The sequence below is a fragment of the Rattus norvegicus genome, chromosome 5 (assembly GCF_021556685.1).
Source record: "Rattus norvegicus strain SHRSP/BbbUtx chromosome 5, alternate assembly SHRSP_T2T, whole genome shotgun sequence".
Classification (NCBI taxonomy): Eukaryota; Metazoa; Chordata; class Mammalia; order Rodentia; family Muridae; genus Rattus; species Rattus norvegicus.
The window spans coordinates 88,248,617-88,267,707 of NC_141538.1; the positions used below are offsets into that span (position 1 = coordinate 88,248,617).

Genomic DNA, 19,091 nt, shown 5'->3' on the forward strand with positions numbered 1-19,091 from the left:
AGGTACTCTGCATGCTACCAAAATTAAAATATAAACAACAGCTCAGCCAAAAACTTTGCCCTATGATCTCTCTTGCCTGCAAGATATGCTATAGCAATGGCACATAGAACTTGTGTGTATAAGCAAAACATATCTGATTTAACTTAAGGCCTACTTGACAAAATGAAGCCCGTACCTGACACTGGTTATATAACCATGAACCATAACCCTAGGGTAAAAGCAAACACTTCCCAAAAAAAGTTTTAAAATGTTATAATAAAATGACTCTTAATGATATTCTGCTATACTCATAAATAGATCAGTGCCTTATTCAGTCATAATCTGAAAAATATTCTCCACCAGCAGATGAGAACACATGAAGAAACCCTAATCTAGATGTTACATAGAGAGAAAACTTAATTTGGAGGTTTCCATTAAATTTCTCCCTTCAGAGCTCAGGGACCATGGAAGAGGAGGAAGAAAGACTGTGAAGCCAGAGGGGATGGAGGACACCAGTAAAACAAGACCCTTTGAATCAGTGGAGCAAGGTCCATGTGAGGTCATAGAGACTGAAGCCACAAACACAGAACTTACCTGTCTCTGCACCAGGTCCTCCGTGTATATATTATAGGCATTGGCTTAGTATTTTATGGGATTCATGACCATGAGAATGAGTGAGACTTTTTTTTTCTTTTAGTTGCTCTTGGCATTTTTTCCTCCTCTTGGGTGCCATGTCTAACTTTAATATAATACTTTTTATATTATTGGATTTTAATTAATTAATTAATTATGCTTCATTATCTCTTAGAATCCCATTCTTTTCTAAGGAGAAACAAAAATTGAGAGGATCCAGAAGGGAAGGGTGTTCAGAAGGAACTGAGATTAGTAAAGTAAGAGGAAAATATTACCAAGTTATGTTTTATAAGAAAAATGATCTATTTTCAATCAAAGAAAAAGGAGAAATCAAAACAAACAATAGCGCATTTGGAGTCCCTAATGCTAGAACATTTTGCTGAAAGAATTTTTTTAAGGTGTGGCTAAATGAAGATGTGAACCATGATCATGAAACATAAGATGCAAACATTTTTTTCTGCAGAAATCAAAATATAATTTTCAAATACCTATGAAATGAAAACAACCTCCAGCAACCAATGGTAATTTAAACGAGAACAAGTTAGAGAACATAAGCTCACAGTTGGAAGACATACAAAGCTATGCAATAAGATGTCTGGAGCAAACTACAGACTTTCATAGTTGTGGGTAGATTTTCCTGCTTTATGTTATAAAACAAGCAAGCACAGAGGACAACATGCCACTTAGATCTGTCAACAAAAGAGCCAGGAAAAAGTCAACTACTCAAAGAAGAGCCCAGTAAGAAGTTACAGGGAATAAAGTTGGGAGATTTATTTTGAAAGTTTACAAGTGATTTCTTGAGAGTAAAGGAAAATCTGTATGTACTGATTATCAAGATAATTTTGTGGATGCATATATTTTTCAAAAATCCTGATGAAATTATAGACTTAAAATAAGTTATTAGTGTATGTGATGGTTTGCATATGCTTGGCCCAGGGAATGGCACTATTGGAAGTTGAGGCGTTGTTGGAAGAAATGTGTCACTGTGGGGTGGGCTTGGATTGGAGACCAACCTCCTAGCTCCTCCTAGGATGCTCAGTCTGTTCCTGGCTTCTTTCAGTTGAAGATGTAGAACTCAGCTCCTCCTGCACCAGGCCTGCCTGAATGCTGCCATGCCTTGATGATAATGGACTAAACCTCTGAACCTGTAAGTCATCCCCAATTAAATGTCCTTTATAAAATTTACATTGGTGATAGTGTCTGTTCACAGCAATAAGACCCTAACTAAGACTGTATATTTTACACTTCAATAGAGGTGAGTTTTAAAATGAAAATGTAGAGGATTAGAAACGTGATTCAGTGTTTATAGCTATGGTAAGGAATCCAATTTCCAATCCTAGCATCCACATAGGGCCTCTTATAAGTTATATAAGAAACATTTTAAATTTTTTAAATTAATATTATTTTTTTACACTCCAATAGTTTTCCCCTTCCTGGTCCACTCTCCCACAGTTCCTCATCCCATTCCTCCTCCTTGCTGTCTCCAAGAGGATGTCCCCAACACCCCACCCTACCCCTCAACCAGATCTCCCAATTCCTTGGGGCCCCAAGTCTTTCAAGGGTAGGACCAGGAAATCCTCTGCTGTATATATGTTAGGGGCCTCGAACCAGCTCCTGTAACTGGTTGTTGGCTCAGTGTCTGAGAGATCTCAGAGTTCCAGGTTAGTTGAGACTGCTGGTCTTCCTATGGGGTTGCCCTCCTCCTCAGCTTCTTTCAGCCTTTCCTTAATTCAACCACAGGGGTCTCTGACCTCAGTGCATTGGTTGGGTGAAAATACCTGCATCTGTTTCAGTTAGCTGCTTATTGGGCCTCTTAGAGGACAGCAATGCTAGGCTCCTGTTTGCATCAGCATTACCATAGCATCAGCAATAGTGACAGGCTTTGGAGCTTGTCCTTGAGATGGATCACAAGTTGGGCTGGTCACTGGACTGCCTTTTCCTCAATCTCCTCTCCACTTTTGTCCCTGTAATTCTTTTAAGCAGGAAAAATTCTGGGTCAGAGTTTTTGACTGTGGAATGGCAACCCCATCCCTTCACTTGATGCCTTGTCTTTCTATTGGAGGTGGACTCTACAAGTTCTATCTCTCCATTGTTGGGCATTTTATCTAAGGTTCCTTAATTTGAGTCCTGAGGCTTTCTCCTTCCAGGTCTCTGGTGTCTTCTATAAGTAACACTTTAAAGTTTTATCATTGACTCCAGTATTCTAATTTTAAATGTGACCCTTTGAAGATCTTGATGTGGCCTTACTCATTACTGGAAGAAGAAGAAATAGAATCCAGGTATCTTATTGTTTCAAAATTCTGGTTACACAGATAGATAAGATTTTGAAACTCTACACTTATCAGGGGCTAAACTTATGTATGTATATATATATATATATACATATATATATATTCTACTGATAGATATTACACGTCAGTCACTGTTATGTCTGTGAAAAGGCAGTGTCTTGGAGATTCAGAATCTTCCCTAACTGTTTTCTTAAAGAGTTATTAACAAGAGTTTAAACACAGGAGCTGAAACCCAAGTGAGACACATGCATTCGAACAGACAGACTATAGATTATTTGGCAATTAATGCATACTCTTGTCCAAACAGGTCTTTTTATTTTTTAAACAGTAGTATTTTTCTCCTTTACTATTTTCTCTTCTCCTTGAGTTTGTGCTCTTTTGATTTAAAATGAGCTCAATCCTTATACCAAGAAACCAAGCTTAAGTCTTAAATTAGGACTAAGGCATATTAAAAAATTTTATTTGTTTCCATTTTATAGTTTTCATTACATCACATCTACAGCTATAAGAAATTGCCAATAACTATCAAAACTAAAAAGATGGTGTTAGAATGTAAACAATGCCATAAAGTTAAATGAAAATTGGATATTTAAGATATCCCAACCATAGCCTTTTATCTATCTGACCAAGTGAGCAATGGTTTTGTCCAACCAGTCAGGTTGGTCATCCAGCCAGGAGCATAGATAGACTCTATCCTATAAGCTGATTATTTCTAGTATGGGTGATGAAAAAACAAAATGAAACAATTTGATCCTAATCATAGTTAATCATAGTAACAGAGATTATTGAGAAAATCCCCAAAGGTTCTTTTAAGCAAAGGGATAAGTATTTGTTCACAGTTCTCTCCTGCACCTACCTACCTTAAATGTCCTATGTAATGGCTAAACACCTTATGAGGAACGATAAGACAGTAAGTGATTTTGCAGGTAAACACCACAAAACAAATGGCACATAGTGAAGGCATGAAAAAGGTCACAACACAGGAAAAATGTAATAAAAATGAGGAGGTGGAGAAAACAAGATGGTTTGAGAAGATGCTATTGAGCCAGAATCTGAGAGATGAGAAGAGCCCAGCAGGGCTGTCCTGACAGAAGAGGATAGAAGTACAGAGTTGCAAGGAGATTTCCCCCATACAAAAACCCAAATACCATTGAAGGGACCCAGCAAGGCAAATGATACATATATGTTGTATGTGCTGGATGGTATGGATAAGAAACTTCCAGATTTTCAGGTAAAAAGAGGTGAGTTATTTAAACAGTGCTTTACAAAAGATAGTAGAATTTAATTTGCTTCTTATTCTCTGTCAGGTACATAGTCTTTGCAGATATTTTAAAAGGAATACAGTTAGCCATGGGTAGAAAGAAGAGAGATATGAGTTTCTGAATAGATGAGAGTGCTTTGATTGTCTAAATAATTACAGCAGCGGTACAAGCTCTTGGACTGTTACTGTTTTGAACCCAACAGATCTGTGTGGGATGCTCATACTCACATAGAATTGTGAATACCTAAATAGACATCCTATTCTCTAACAAAAGCTGTACTACCTTTATCAAGAGACTTGACTCTCTGTTGAGACCATTAATTATAGCTGTTTGTGGGACTAGTTAGGGAATTGTCATGCTTCAAGGGCCCTGAGTGTCTGACCTTTCATATTGTGTCAATTTGTAATGTGTACACTTTATTTCCACAAGGCTTGAAACTCAATGTGTTCATGGCCTTCAGAAGTGGATCAGGATAAAAGAGCTTCAGAAAGCAAACTGTTATTATTGTCTTCACCTTGACAAGAGAAAATATTCAAAGGAGGAAAAACTGGGGAGGAGGCAGTTCCTATGTAGATCAGCACTTCCACACAAACTGAAGCCTGAGAGGGAGGGGAGGAGAGGAACCAAACAAAGCAGGAAGCCCAGCATGGGAATCAACTGCATCAAAGGCTGAATACAATAGTCAAGCCTTGGTGTGGGGAAAGTTTTACCTTGTTGAACCCCAGAAAAGAAAATTATACTTACCAGAGGAAGAAAAGTAATTATTACAAATAAGTTATCTGATGTTAGCTGCTAACATGAGCCTTCTAAGTAAACCTGCATGGAGCTAATTAGTTCAGCATTTCCCATAACCTCAACTCCTCCTGTCTTGACTTAAGAAAAGATGGACACTAACTAATAATGCAAATCATTGGGTATGCAATACAATGCATATTTAAAAAGAATAAATTTAATAAGTTAGTCTTTAAATCTAACTACTTTAAAGACTAGGTGAAGTTGGAAAGTTTTCTTAGGACTCTGAGAAGAAGTATGTTCAGGAAATTGACACTTCTGAGTTCATGGACCAGACTTGTCGTTTACTGTCTGCATGACCCTGTGCATTCCTCTGCTCTCTGCATACACAAACATGGGCACACATACCCTTATACACACAAAACACAGACACAATACTACACCACATGGTTATACACAAATAAATATGTTAAATTTTATAAGTTACAGTTTAACGTTCATGACTAAAGTTACAATTTTACCATGAAAGAAACATAAAATAGAGGTAGGTTCTACATCTGTGCTCTGAAATATTGTAGTCAATAACCCTAAGAGGCTACTGAGGACAAGGAATATAGCCAATGTGATGAGGAATCTATAGAAATTTTTAGAGTTCATTTTTATTTATGCTTGTATGTGTGTGATGGTCAGTTTGTGCATTACATGCGTGGCGGTGCATGAGGTGATCAGAAAAGCATGTTAGAGCCCCTGAAAACAGTTACAGGTGGTTTTATGTCACTTGATATGAGTTCTGAGATTCTAGCTCCACAATTGGGAAAATGGTTCCATCAAATCACTTATAGGCAAGTCTGTGGAATATTGTTGGGGTTGATGAGTAATTTGGGATCTAGCCACTGTAGGTATACTATCCCTGGGCAAGATGGTCCTGAATAGTATAAGGAATCAGCCTGAGGAAGCAAGATAATACTCATCACTCTTCCAGGGCTTCTGCTTCACTTTCGCCTTGGGTTCCTGCCTCAACTTTCTCTTCTGATGAACTATAAACTGGGATTAAACAATCCCTTCCCTCTACCAATTGCTTGCACTTACAGTATTTTGTCTTACCACCAAAAATGATTAACGCAGTGAAGAATGATAAGGCCATTTTTATTTGTATTAATTTATTCTCTCATGTATTAGGTACCTACCATGTTTCCCCTTCCCTGCTCTCCTCCCAGTCTTTTTCCAACTGCTCTCTCCCCATCCACTCTTCCTCCATTTCCCTCAAGGAAAAGGCCGATCTCCCAGAGATGTGAACCAAGTATGACATATCAAGTTGCAGTGAGACTAGGCATCTCCCCTCATAATAATGCTAGATGAGACCATCTAGTATGAAGAAAAAGGTCCCAAGAACAGGCAAAAACATTAATTAGTTATATGAGTAAACTGTTGCTATCTTCAGACACACCAGAAGAGAGCATCAAATCTAATTACAGACGGTTGTGAGTCACCATGTGACTGTGGGATTTGAACTCAGGACCTCTCGAAGAGCAGTCAGTGCTCTTAACCACTGAGCCATCTCATTAGCTCTAGGCAAAAACATTAAAACCAGCCTTCACTTCCTCTTTTAGGAGTTCCACAAAACCACCACCACCACCAATAATAATAATAGTAATAATAATAATAATAATAATAATAGTAACAATAATAATGGTAAATGCTGTTATTGTTAACTTTTAATTAAATCTGTATAAGTATAAGTGAACACCTGGTTTTGAAGATTGTAATGAAAGGAAACTACTTCATTAGTGGAGATGCCTCAGTGAGTAAAGTATTTGTCATGCAAGTACGAAGATCTCATTGAATCCCCAGAACACAAATGAAGCCAGACTCAGAAACATTTCCCATGTCCCTATGATGAAATGGAAGACTGAAATATGAAGTTCTTGGACCAGTTATTCTGGCCCATGCAGCAGAAAATAGCAAAGGTGTCGTCTCTGAAAGAGTTGAGGACTGATACTCATTTTTTTCTCTAATCTACACATGCACACTATCATTTGAGCCTTCACACATAAACACACACACACACACACACAAACACACACACACACACACACACACACATTCACTCATACACTCATACACACATGCATGGGGTGAAGGAAGGGAGAGACAGAGATGAGACAGAGACAAAGAATGCACATGACACATATCCTGCACACATACCTTAACCCCATTCCATTCCACCTGCAAGTTCATCACAAAAACAGAAATAAAATGAATTTAAAGGAACAAGCAAATCTTCCCTCAGCAAGAGGAGACATATTTCCTCCATTTGAAGACAGGAAGTAGGTTGGAAAGGATCAAACCTAACCTTTACATAAACTGGCAGAGTGCAAAGTTCACAACTCGGATTCTATACCTTCTCAAATTTGAACTTATCGAGCATAAACTATTGTCTAAAGCAATTAGAAAACAACATGGCTTTGGTCTTAAAATAGCAACTTTGACCTATAACCTTTATAGCTTTGCAATAAAATCTCTGTTAACCCCACTTGGGAGGAAGCCTGCTTTTCTCTGCCTTCATTGCAGGGTCTAGCTAATGACTGTGATGCCATAGAAGAAAGGTTTTAAATTAAATGAAATGTCACTAGGAGTAGCCCACTTAGTTTTAGCAGGTACACAGTGATCGTTTCATACACACATCTATTTTAAGTACTCAGAATATTACGATTATAGTAGGACAGAATACACATACATATGCTCATTTCTCAAGGATTTGATTACTTTACATAAAAGTAAACATTTAAATTTATAAAGCAGAAAGACTTAGAATAAGACATTGCTAATGTAAAAAGCAAAAGATTGTGAAATGGTATACAAATGTCTGGGAAACTCTCTGAGAGCTTATTTTCTTAACCATTGGGTCACCTATGTGGGAACTGTGAAAAATCTGGCAATGATTAAAGATTTCTGGATGGGCAATGACCAAAATTCATTCAAAATCAAGTGCTATTAATCTGAGGTAGTTCTTCATTGTTAACTTCTGATACATCTCGTGACTTCATTGCAGCTTTTGCTCTGAAAACACAAGCTGTACTCTATACACGGAGGATGCTGACACACTGTGATCCAATCCTAGTGAGCTCTGCTAGAACATCAGGGCTCACATTTGAAACTACTCTGTGTCATCAATTGCTCTTTTAACTGACATAAAACATTTTTTGCTTTTACAGAAGGAAAATGGATTAATTAATGGAAGAATTAATACTTTCAGCATTTTCCTACTGCCATTCCTCAGCACATTAATATTATGTTAGGATGTCTTTGGATTGTATTGTGTTAGGATGTTTGATATTAAAAATGCTACTGGAAGTGCTGACTTGAATTCCATAAATAAGCACTAAAGGAATTGGTTCATGGAACTAGGACAGAATTTCTAAGAATTTCTAAAATGGCCTTAGATGTAGTTCTGCTGCTCTGTACTATTATGCAAAGTGTCATTCTTGTTGTTGATGTTTTATTTAGGATGACATCATCGTGCAGCAAGGCAGGTCCAGGACAAGGTGAAGCCTATCACTGGATGTGAAGGCAGGGTTGGCAGGGAAAAGTCTAAGACGAGAGAGGAGGAGGAGTGGGGAAAAAAAGCAATCAAGGATGGAGATCACAGAGAAGGATGATCCAGATCCAGGTGGACTAGGTCAATTTTATCTTGTCTAGGTGGGTGGTTTCTGTCTCTGAATTTATTGTGTGGATGTATTGTGGATTGAGAATTTAACATATACATCTGATTGAAAAATTATAAACTTCTAGAATTTTGATTTTACTGGGCTATAGAGGAAGTGAGCAAAGTTCTCCGTGGATGGAGGTACAGCCTGGAGAAGGCAGCTATAGAATGCCTTGGGGCTAGCGTGGCATGGTGCAACTGCCATTTTGGCGGATAACAGCCAGCCAAGGGGACAGTGTGAGAAAGCTGCTGGCAGAGAGACAGTCAGAGAGCATGGATCCCTGGATCCGCATGCAGTGGAGATGTGCGGATACTGGTAATTGCGGATACATTATTTTTTTATTTTTACTGCAACAGTTCTGTCCTGCAGTTTCAAATATAGATCCATGATTCAATTCTCTATTCTCTGTTCATTTTATTAGTATACACAACTGTTTTTGTTTTATTAAATGCTAAAATCCATCCATATCAAAGAATTATTTTGAACATATTTTTGTTTTTTTATCAATATCTGATTGACAAGCCCAATTTATTAATTCGTTGCAAAACTTTTCTCAGTTGAAAAAAATATCACAAATTGAGAAGTGTAAGAAGGAAATCTTACTTTATATGGTACAAAATGTTAATCTCAAGGTCTGAGGGGTATCTGAGGTCTGAGAGGTATGATCACTTCAATTCTGTACCTGAAACCCACATGGTAGACGGGTGAAAACTGATTCCTGCAAGTTCTGTGGTTCCTACAGGCTCACTGTACACACATGTACACACACACACACACACACACACACACACACACACACACAGAGAGAGAGAGAGAGAGACAGAGACAGAGACAGAGACAGAGACAGAGACAGAGACAGAGAGACAGAGAGAAGATGTGGCAAAGTTTTTAAAATGACAACTCTCAGCTCAGCTTTTTTATTCTTTTAAATCTAAGAGTTAGCTTTCCTGGAACACAATCTTTCTGTGAGCAGGGAAAAAGTCAGGAAGTAGATTCAGGCTTAAAACTCAGCTCTGCCCCATGTAGAGGAAGAAGAAGGAATCCGTAGACACACAAGGAAGGCCAGGAAAGGTAGTCTAAGTAAATTCACTTCTAAGTGTTTCTCCTGATTGGGTGTCAGGAATGAGGAGAATATAAACACACAAAGATGGAGGAGACAGGTTTTCAGAGGTACAATTTCCAAGTTCCGACATGAGGTTGCTTAGGAGGAAAGTTAGGAACCCTGAGAGGCTCAGGCACATCCTCAAACATATGCTTGTTTAAAAGGAAGCAGAGTAGCAGGTGCCTGTCCTCTGCTGCGTAAATGGCATCCAGCATCTCTACTGCAGGTAAGTTCAGATCCCAACACAATGAGCTCCAACTGTGCCCACTGGACACCTACTCACATAGAAATTTAAATAGTAATCAGTGCCTCAGCATCTGCACCCTGCCAGCATGTCCTTGATGCAATTGTTACACTATTCTAGTTCCTGAAAAATAAATCCATTTGCATGACAGCAAGGCTTGGTGTGAAGAACCCTGGGCAGGAGGCAGAGGCCCAGCTCCTTTCCCCTGCTTTTGCCTGTTATCAAAGTAATTGTTCCCTCAGCACACACTCTCTGGTCATATGTGTTCTAGGGGGTGTGAGAAGGCCCATGGGAACATGTTCAAGGGCAGAGTGGCTCTGTTTACTGAATGGGCCTTGTGTTTACTTTCTGATTTGGGATTGAGACAGATGCTCTACTAGGGAAGAAGTTGTCATTCTATAGCTTGTTTTACTTGATGGGACAGTGGGTGGGTGACATTAGGTCTTCTATGAGTTGGGCCCTTTAGCTAATCAGTTCTCCCAACCCACTTATGTTTCTAGTTGCTACAAAGTTCCATACAGATTTTGGTTTGGAGCAGTACTGTCTCACACAGTTACCCCAGCCATTATGACTTTGGCACACTGAAATAGATGTACTCAGAGCTATGAAATACACACCAGATTTCAAAAGCCTTGTGTGAAAATAGAATGATTGATTACAAATTGAAACAAGTTTTCAAATATATTTATTTTAAGTAAAATACAAATATTGCATTTAGGGTCACATATTTCTTTTTACTGAGTTAATGCACCTACTAGGATTCCTTTAAAATAACAAATGTCTGAGAAAATAAAAAAGCAAACCCCATCTCACCTGTGCTACCTGTGAAAATGAAATATTTAAAGCCCTACAACATTTCATACATGGGTCTGTTAAATTTGTAAAATACTATAAATACTTATTCAAATAAAGAAATGCCTAGAATAAGGGTAGTAAAATGAAGTTAATAATTACCTATATGTTTTATTTATGTAAATGTGTGTGCTTGATTGTTGGTGTGTACCACACACATGCAGTGCCTGCAATGCCCAGATGAGGGGGTCGGATCTCCTGGAACTGAAGGTACAGATAGTTGTGAGCTGTCTGGTGTAAGTGCTGAGAATCCAAGCCTGGAGCAGCGGGTGCTTTAAACTGCTGCAGGTGTCTGTCTAGCCTTGCGGTTTATATTATGATACAATAAAGGTAGTAGAGGATTCATCAGTGGCAATGGAAAAAGACAAAAGTCTTCTCAGGTTCCAAGATCGCAACTCATTTAAGGAGACAAGGTAGAATTCACAGAACTCAGCCCAGTGATGCTCATGAGTTCTGAGTGATAAGCCCTAAGTGGGGAAGAGCACTGCTTCGCTCATCTTGGCATGTATGGTTAGTGGGGAAACTCTGAAGACTGACATTGTCTCAAATCGGGCCTATGTCGACGTGATGGCACATTTGTGGCATTTGAGCAACTCAACCCACTATGATGCCATATCAACCTGTTAGCTAAAGTTCCCAGAAAGAAGTCATGCTAAATATTATACCAAATATGACACTAGAACTTAATAATTGTAGACAAGTTGGAATGCTGTAAATCAAGAGAAAAATAATCTTGGGCTATCCTTAACCCCCTTGCTAGCCATTCATTCCCTGCTGTTGTCTTACCTAATGTCATATTGACTATCATGTAAAATCTTTTGGGGTATGTTCGCATATTTCTTGCCCCGACCAATTCAAAAGCTAAGGATGCTATCATGCAACACATAGAGCTTATAATTGAAATCTCCCTGCTTTGCTGTAAACTGCCCTATATAACACATTTGCACCAATGCATTTTTAAAGTGTGATGAACTATGACATTGTTTTCATGTGGCAATGAAAGGTTTATTATAGAGTTAGAATTGGAATATGGAACTGACCATACCCTAAATCTATGCCTACTCATATTTGTTTAAGATTGAACTATGGCTATTTTACTTTGAAGTGAGAGCTCTATTTTTAAGTCACTCTCATCTGTAGAAGGAAGATATTAAGCATCGTGACTCATAAGGTCTTTTCTAGGTCTGGAATCCTGTAACACCGAATTGATGAAGCACAGGCCAAACTATTTCTTCTAACATTAGTTTTGAAACATTTTCTCATTTGTTAAAAGCCATAAAACAACATTTTATAAATCTGTCCTCCCACCAAGGAGGGTTGTTTGGGTAAATTAGAGTAATGGATAATCCTCTAAACATTTTGCTTCCAATTTTAACAGATGAATTTACAAAGGAGAGTAAAGGATACTTCTTCAAGGTAAAGAGTTGCTGGTGTGTCACCAAGACTGCCTGGGTCATCTGTTAAAATCCTTTAGGTAAATACAATTAGGGTAATTCCTTGGAGATCACAGGAGAAAACCAAAGGGCATTCTGACTCAGCCCATAAAAAGCCCTGATAAATCAGATGTCACTTGACCTAGCCTGTTGTAAGGAGAACTAAGAAGAAACCATCTGGGAATTCAGGCATTCCTTGCATATATGACATCTTGATCATGGGAGGCCTTTTTCCATTTTTCTAAATACAAATGTCCTTGAAGAATAAATACTACAGTGGATCCACACAAATGATATTCATACTGGGTGCAAAGGAGAGAGTGAGGACCTATGAGGACCAAGAAACTTTGATTATTTTGTTACCTGAACTAAATATCCTGTCTTTGATCTTTAGTTTAACTATTTGCAAAACAAGCATTAGATTAACTCTCCACTCCTTCTTAGTGCATTTAATACACATAAAGGCTACCTGAGGTCAGGTATTTAGATTAGAACCAATTATAGTTTGGTCCCCAGCTTATCTGATAATTCCAAAATTAACAGCCTCTGCCATGGGTGAATCAGCACTTTCTGATGAACTAGGTAAATAATATTAGTAGGTAGGAGATCTTATCAGAAGAGGAAGCCAATATATAAAGGTACTGACAGAACAGTGGGCAAATTAACCATAGCAGGGAGACTAGGTCCAGGGCTGTACAGGCTGGTAGAAAGATGATAAAGACTGTATAAGTAATTCTCACATTTTTGACCCACACTTCATAATGTAAAATGTAAGTGGAATTAATTATGATTAATTTCCTTTGTGTCATTTTTATACCCCCATCCATTTCAGAGTCTTTAATCTCTTCTAGTCCATGGATTCTTCTATTGCTATGTTTGCCATTGTGATTTAAACAAGCTGGACTGTCCTTCACCTGGATGAGATGCTCCAGGTTAATATATAATCATTAGGTGATTTATGTTTTCTATAATATCCAATGCAACTTTATCTTGATATCCATTGTTTTAGCACAATATGTGAATACAATCATTTTAGCATAGAATGTGTCACTATTACCAATAATATTATTCATGTTTTTAATCTAGATCTGCCAAATGAATTACTTATTTCATGCTCTCTGTGTCAGTTTGAGCCAAGCCAATATTTTTAATTATTTAACACTCAACAAGTAACAACACTGGACCGCATAAATCTAAATCTTGTCATTCAGATGTGGTTTAGAGTTGTGTTCTAGCCCATCACTTGAGATCTTATTAAAAAGAGAAAATTATTGTGCTCTATCTCAGACTTGAGGCATGAGAACCTGTAGCTTTAAAAGAGCTAGTTTGTGTGCTTAACCAGTAGATTTTGAGTAGTCCTACACTTACCCACACTTACTACCTGGAAATATGTGGCATCATCTTCTTTGTTACTAATTCACTGCCAGGGTCCTTTAATAATACTGAAACACTCTCAGTGAATGCAAGGGTATCCTGGAAATTCTCTGAGCATCTTCTTGTGTTGTCGTTTCCATGGGGGAATTCGCTCCAGCTTTATCATCATTTCTGCTTCCTGGTGACTGTTTCTTACTTGAAATCAAGTTCTGATGTCATTTTCCAGGTCATTTCCAGACCCTACATCTCTTTCATCTCTATTACACTTTTAGATTCTTGCATCTTCAGTTTCTCTAGTTTTTTTCCTATGCATAAACATTTGGCGGCATATGATGATGCATGATCATGTGGACATTGCATGTGTTAATCATCCCTTCCTTTCATCACAAGTAACTGGGGAATAAAGAGGCTGTGAGAGTTGCACACTGGTCTGTGAGAGCAGGAGGATGGGTAGAAGGATGTCAAAAGGAAAGAAAGGAAACGGGAAAACAAGAAGATAACCTCCTTCATGGAAAATCTGAAATCACATTTTCTGCTTAGGACATTCTCAATCCAGTGGTGGCGTGTTGAAAAAGAGGAAGGAAACAATGTGGCGTAAAGGGTACTATACCTAGCACTTATGGACCAGATCTGATGAAGAGTTAGGCTGTATGAGTTTAAGGGTCAGTCGTCTGGACAAGTCACCTCACTTTTCCAATTTTCTGTCCCCCACAGCAAGTAGGATTGAATAATGTCTGCATTGCACAGCTGTCATGGCAGTTCAATGAAAAGATGCTCCCAAAAGCCTTTGTAAACTGCAGAGATATGAAACACTGAAGAAGCAAAGTCCAGTCTCCGACATCACAGCCCCTCACCAGCTCCACTCCAGGTGTCGCGTTTCATTTTCCACTTGATTTTAGAAGTCAAATATTTAGCTGTGCTAATGGGGTATTGGATCTTTTTATTATGGCCTCACTACACAGTGTGTGCAGCTTTGCCGAGATAATAAAAGATGTTAGACCTAGTCTCGCCACTGTTTAATGCAGAAATGCTATGGGAACACACCTGGGGTGCGACTTTGAATAGAATCAGTGGCAAAGTCATCCATGTCCCCAGCAGAGATAAAAGCATTAATATCCTATTTCACCCTCAGCCCACACTAGCATGGTGTTGATTAAAATTATTTTCTACAGCTTGACTTCTATTTTTTAAAGGAAATTTGTAAAGTCGTGTGTGCGTGCGTGCGTGTGTGTGTGTGTGTGTGTGTGTGTGTGTGTGTGTGTTTGTCTTCGTGTGTGTCTCTCCTAAAGGGGTGGGGAGAAAGAGAGAGAGAGAGAGAGAGAGAGAGAGAGAGAGAGAGAGAGAGAGACAGAGAGAGAGAGAAGGGAAAAGAAATATTTTTAAAACGAAGTTACATGTGAAGCCTCTGTTTGATATCTGGCTTTAGATCTAGTTTCAATGGCATATATTTCATGGTCCTATGGCTTATATGAGATCAGCAGGGTTTTATAAAGGGCCAAGGAATCCTTACCACATCATCTTCTCTACTACTATATATGTATCTGGATGCCTGTTGGCTCAAGTATGTTTTACCTGAGATAAAAGACAAAGCCTTTGCTGGTATGCCTTTGTGCTTAATGAGTAAATGAAAGGCTGACAATGTCAGGTCTCTGGGAATTTGAAAATACATGTAGAGGAGGTGTTGGAGGAGAATAGACACAGGTGGAAACTGCTGAAACTTATTTGTTAAGAGACGCATTATATGGTAGGAATTGTATGCCTAGAAAATATGTTTTCAATTGAGAATTATGGACTTAGGGCGGTAGATCTTCTATATGATCAGGAAAGAGAAAACATTAAAACCACCTGTGTTTGTGTTTAAGGCTGTGTCAAAGATGTGTGTGTGTGTGTGTGTGTGTGTGTGTGTGTGTGTGTGTGTGTGCGCGCGCGCATGCACGCACTCAAATAAGTGCATTTATTTCCATATATATTTATTATCACCTATGTGTTTGTGATATGATGATGGGTGCAAGATTATGGGTGAGATCATCAAGTATTTTCCAATATAAAACTCATTGTCTGTGGCAAACTTTGCAAATGTGACATCATTGGCAATTGGGCCTGATAATTCTTTATTATTAGGAGTTCCACTCTGCTGGGTAAAATACTTGAGGATTGCTGTGGTTTGTCCACCTAGTTACAGTGTTTTCTCGTTATGCCAACCAAATGTACCTATAGTCGTTACTTAATATCCATAATTAAAAATGACCATATGATGACATTTGTTAGCCTGTCAGGACATATGGCTATCAAATGAAATACTTAAAAGTTGGTTACATTTATGGCTATTTACTGTAGGACAGCAGGGCAGAGAGCTTAGTGAACAATTCAGATGAGGTGGGCTGACTGTTACAGATGAAGCATTAAGATCTCTAGGATGCACTGTGAAATGCAACAGGGAGGGTGGGGAAGACTTAGCTTGGCAGAGAAAGTGAACAAAAGTTGAGAGACAGAAACAAACACACTCACTCACTCACACACACACACACACACACACACACACAGAAGGGGGGAGAAGAGAGCGCTAGCTCAAGAAGAAATTTCTGAAAACTGGGTCTTGGGAGGGACGAGAGAGAGAGCGAGAGAGAGAGAGAGAGAGAGAGAGAGAGAGAGAGAGAGAGAGAGAGAGAGAGAGAGAGAGAAGAGAGCGCTAGCTCAAGAAGAAATTTCTGAAAACTGGGTCTTGGGAGGGACGAGAGAGAGAGAGAGAGAGAGAGAGAGAGAGAGAGAGAGAGAGATCTTCACTTACTTAAAATTTGTCAATCTACTAGGAAGAGCATAAACCACATCCACATCTTTCAGGAATGGTATTCTGAAGTCCCTTTCTTCAATCTATAGAGGAGGAAATGAAAATTCAGAAACTTGAAAAGACTTGCATGCAATTCTCCAGTTATACCACAAAGAAGGGAAGATTTAAATCCTTGTCTGGCTTATCCCTAAGCACCTCTTCTTCCATGGGGACTAAATACAGGACTGCCTCTGTGGCCAAGCCAGTCCTCTCTTCCTAAAATTGCAGCTGATACATAGATCTTCACAAGGGTTCTTGCCATTTAGGTGCCCCTTTATTCTTTAGCCACATATCTAATATTGTCATTTTGGAATTTTGACTAAGCATTGAGCATACCAATATGACCAAATGCAATCTTTGCAGCTCCAAATAAAAACTAACCATGGAAGGAAGAGTACACATAGACATTTTCCAATAATACAGGACACAGTGCTTTCAGAAACTGATGAACATTTAAGGTGAAATTATACCATCTAACTACATATGAGAATTAAGAGAGATATGATGGAAGACATACCTAAGCTAAATTGATTTAAAAAAACAAGTTATTCCGATGTGCTCTGTGTGTCAAGCATTTTGTTTCACACATTTTATCACCGTACAACTGAATGCTTAATATACTAGTGGAAAATACTAGAAGAGTTAAAACTGGTCAAGGTCTACGGATGATAAGTAGGAAGCTGAATTTGAGTGAACCAAATTACTTATGTCAGAAGATTCAAAGAACAGGAAATCTAGGCAAATAACTATTTTATTAGGTACTTCTATTTTCCAAAGATGACCTCAATACCTGAAAAAAATTACAGGAGGAAAAGTCAATTTTGGCTCCCAGTTTCAAGGCATTTTTGTCCACCATGGTGTGTGTGTATCATGGCAGAAGGAACAAATGGCAATTTGTTCATATCTTAGCAGCTGTGACACATGAAGAAAGCCAAGTACCCTCGTTTTGAATATTGCTTTCAAAAGAATGCCACTATTAGCTATGTTCCATCTCCTGAAGGTTTCAAAGGGTCTCAAAAATAGCACCATCAACTAGAACACAAGTGTTCGAAATATACGCAGCAGACATTTCAGACTGAAGCTACACAGTACATTAAGGTAGTAACATTAATGGAGACTGTTGTGGTTGGGAAAGATTTATGTGGGGATGGAGGATGCATGATAGTTCACATTGATTGTCAGCTTAGCTGCATCTGAACAGACTAAGAAGCAGACCTCTTTGAGAGCATTTTTAGGGAAAATGAGCAAAGATGAAAACACATTTAGAGTAACATCTTCTTTTGGTCCAGAGAGTAAAGTCTGGGAGCAAGCAATTGCATGCGCCCGACTTTGCTTCTTTCTAGTGAGTGTGCCAGCCTGCGCTGTTGGGATGCCACTACTGACATTCTTTACTGGCATGAACCTCCACTTTTTTTGAGTTTCAAGATGGACTGAAAATGAATAAATCTTCAGAAATCCTCCATATTAACACATCCAGTTTTAAATTGCTACAGCATCCAGCATTACTGACTACTGGCCACCAGGTTCTAGGCCCCTCTATCATTACAAGTAGCCATTGTTGGGCTAGCTATCCACCAGTGGTAATATGTTGCTTTATTAAATGCCTCATAAAATATGCATGCATTGCATATTTTTTTGCTCCATTGGAGATCCGTGCACAAAATAGGCTCCCATTATATAGAAGAAGCCCTTTATATGAGTTAGAGTTTTCTGCAGTAATCTTGACAGAAGCAAACAAAAATTGGATCATGTGTATGATAAGGCCAGTTTTGAGCATGGAAAGATGGATGAGGGTTGAGTGAGGGGCTCTTGATGACCAGCTAAAGAGTGTTTGCAGTCTGTGCAAATATATTGGAGTTAAGGGAAACTCTCTTTGGCCTTTTTTCCACTGCCTGTCAATCAAACCTATTAAAATGGAAGCTTCTGAGTTTATTTGATTTCAGAAAAGGATATGTTCGTTATGTTTTCCTCCCCTTTCTCTCTTCATTTTCCCCGTGGACTACATATCATTGCATGCTATGGCCTGCAGGTTCTGTTTTCTCCAAGAAATGTGCATTTGGGGTTGCTGGGCCTGTAAAACATGAAATTAACCAGTGTCATATTTTTCACACCCTCCTCCCTGCTCACCCAGGAACCCAAATTAAATTTCACACTGAACAATCTGAGCAGCTGACATGCTCCACAGACAACAGGTGCAGGGTGTTGATGGCCTGAGGTCGATGTCTCTGTCATCAGACTGTGTCAGCTCTGCCACCTCTGCTTGATTTTCACATTTAGTTGAATTGAGACTTGGTCTTAAGCTGCTACAAACTCCTGTAGAACCAACAGGCCCTGCTCCCAAATACGTAAGTGCATAGCTATCTATAGTTGATAATCAACATCTCTGTCAGTTTGAAGACCAGGAAATGATAGACCAACTTAGCAAATTGGGAGTTCAGTGCTCTAAGCAGCAACTGAGGCCACACAGTGAGCTGCACAGTGTTCTGCAGATCAGAGGCTTTTGGTACACTGGACAACGCCTTGGGGTTCCTTTGGATATAAGGTTTATAAAGCAAAGAAAGTCCTAATTAAAGTCTGTCTTTTGAGGTCATCTCTTATAAGTGTGTGTGTGTGTGTGTGTGTGTGTGTGTGTGTGTGTGCGCGCGCGCGCGTGCA

At 38.9% G+C, this 19,091-nt stretch overlaps 1 long non-coding RNA gene across 1 annotated transcript in view; it reads left to right on the plus strand.

Moving 5' to 3' along the window:
• LOC108350985 (uncharacterized) overlaps positions 1 to 14,785 on the plus strand; it is a 45,128-nt gene extending 30,343 nt beyond the window's left edge. Inside the window, exons 5-6 of the long non-coding RNA XR_015620255.1 lie at positions 1,673 to 1,759; positions 14,324 to 14,785. This is a non-coding gene — a long non-coding RNA (uncharacterized LOC108350985). The remainder of the gene's footprint in view (positions 1 to 1,672; positions 1,760 to 14,323) is intronic.
• The last annotated feature ends 4,306 nt before the right edge of the window (positions 14,786 to 19,091 follow it).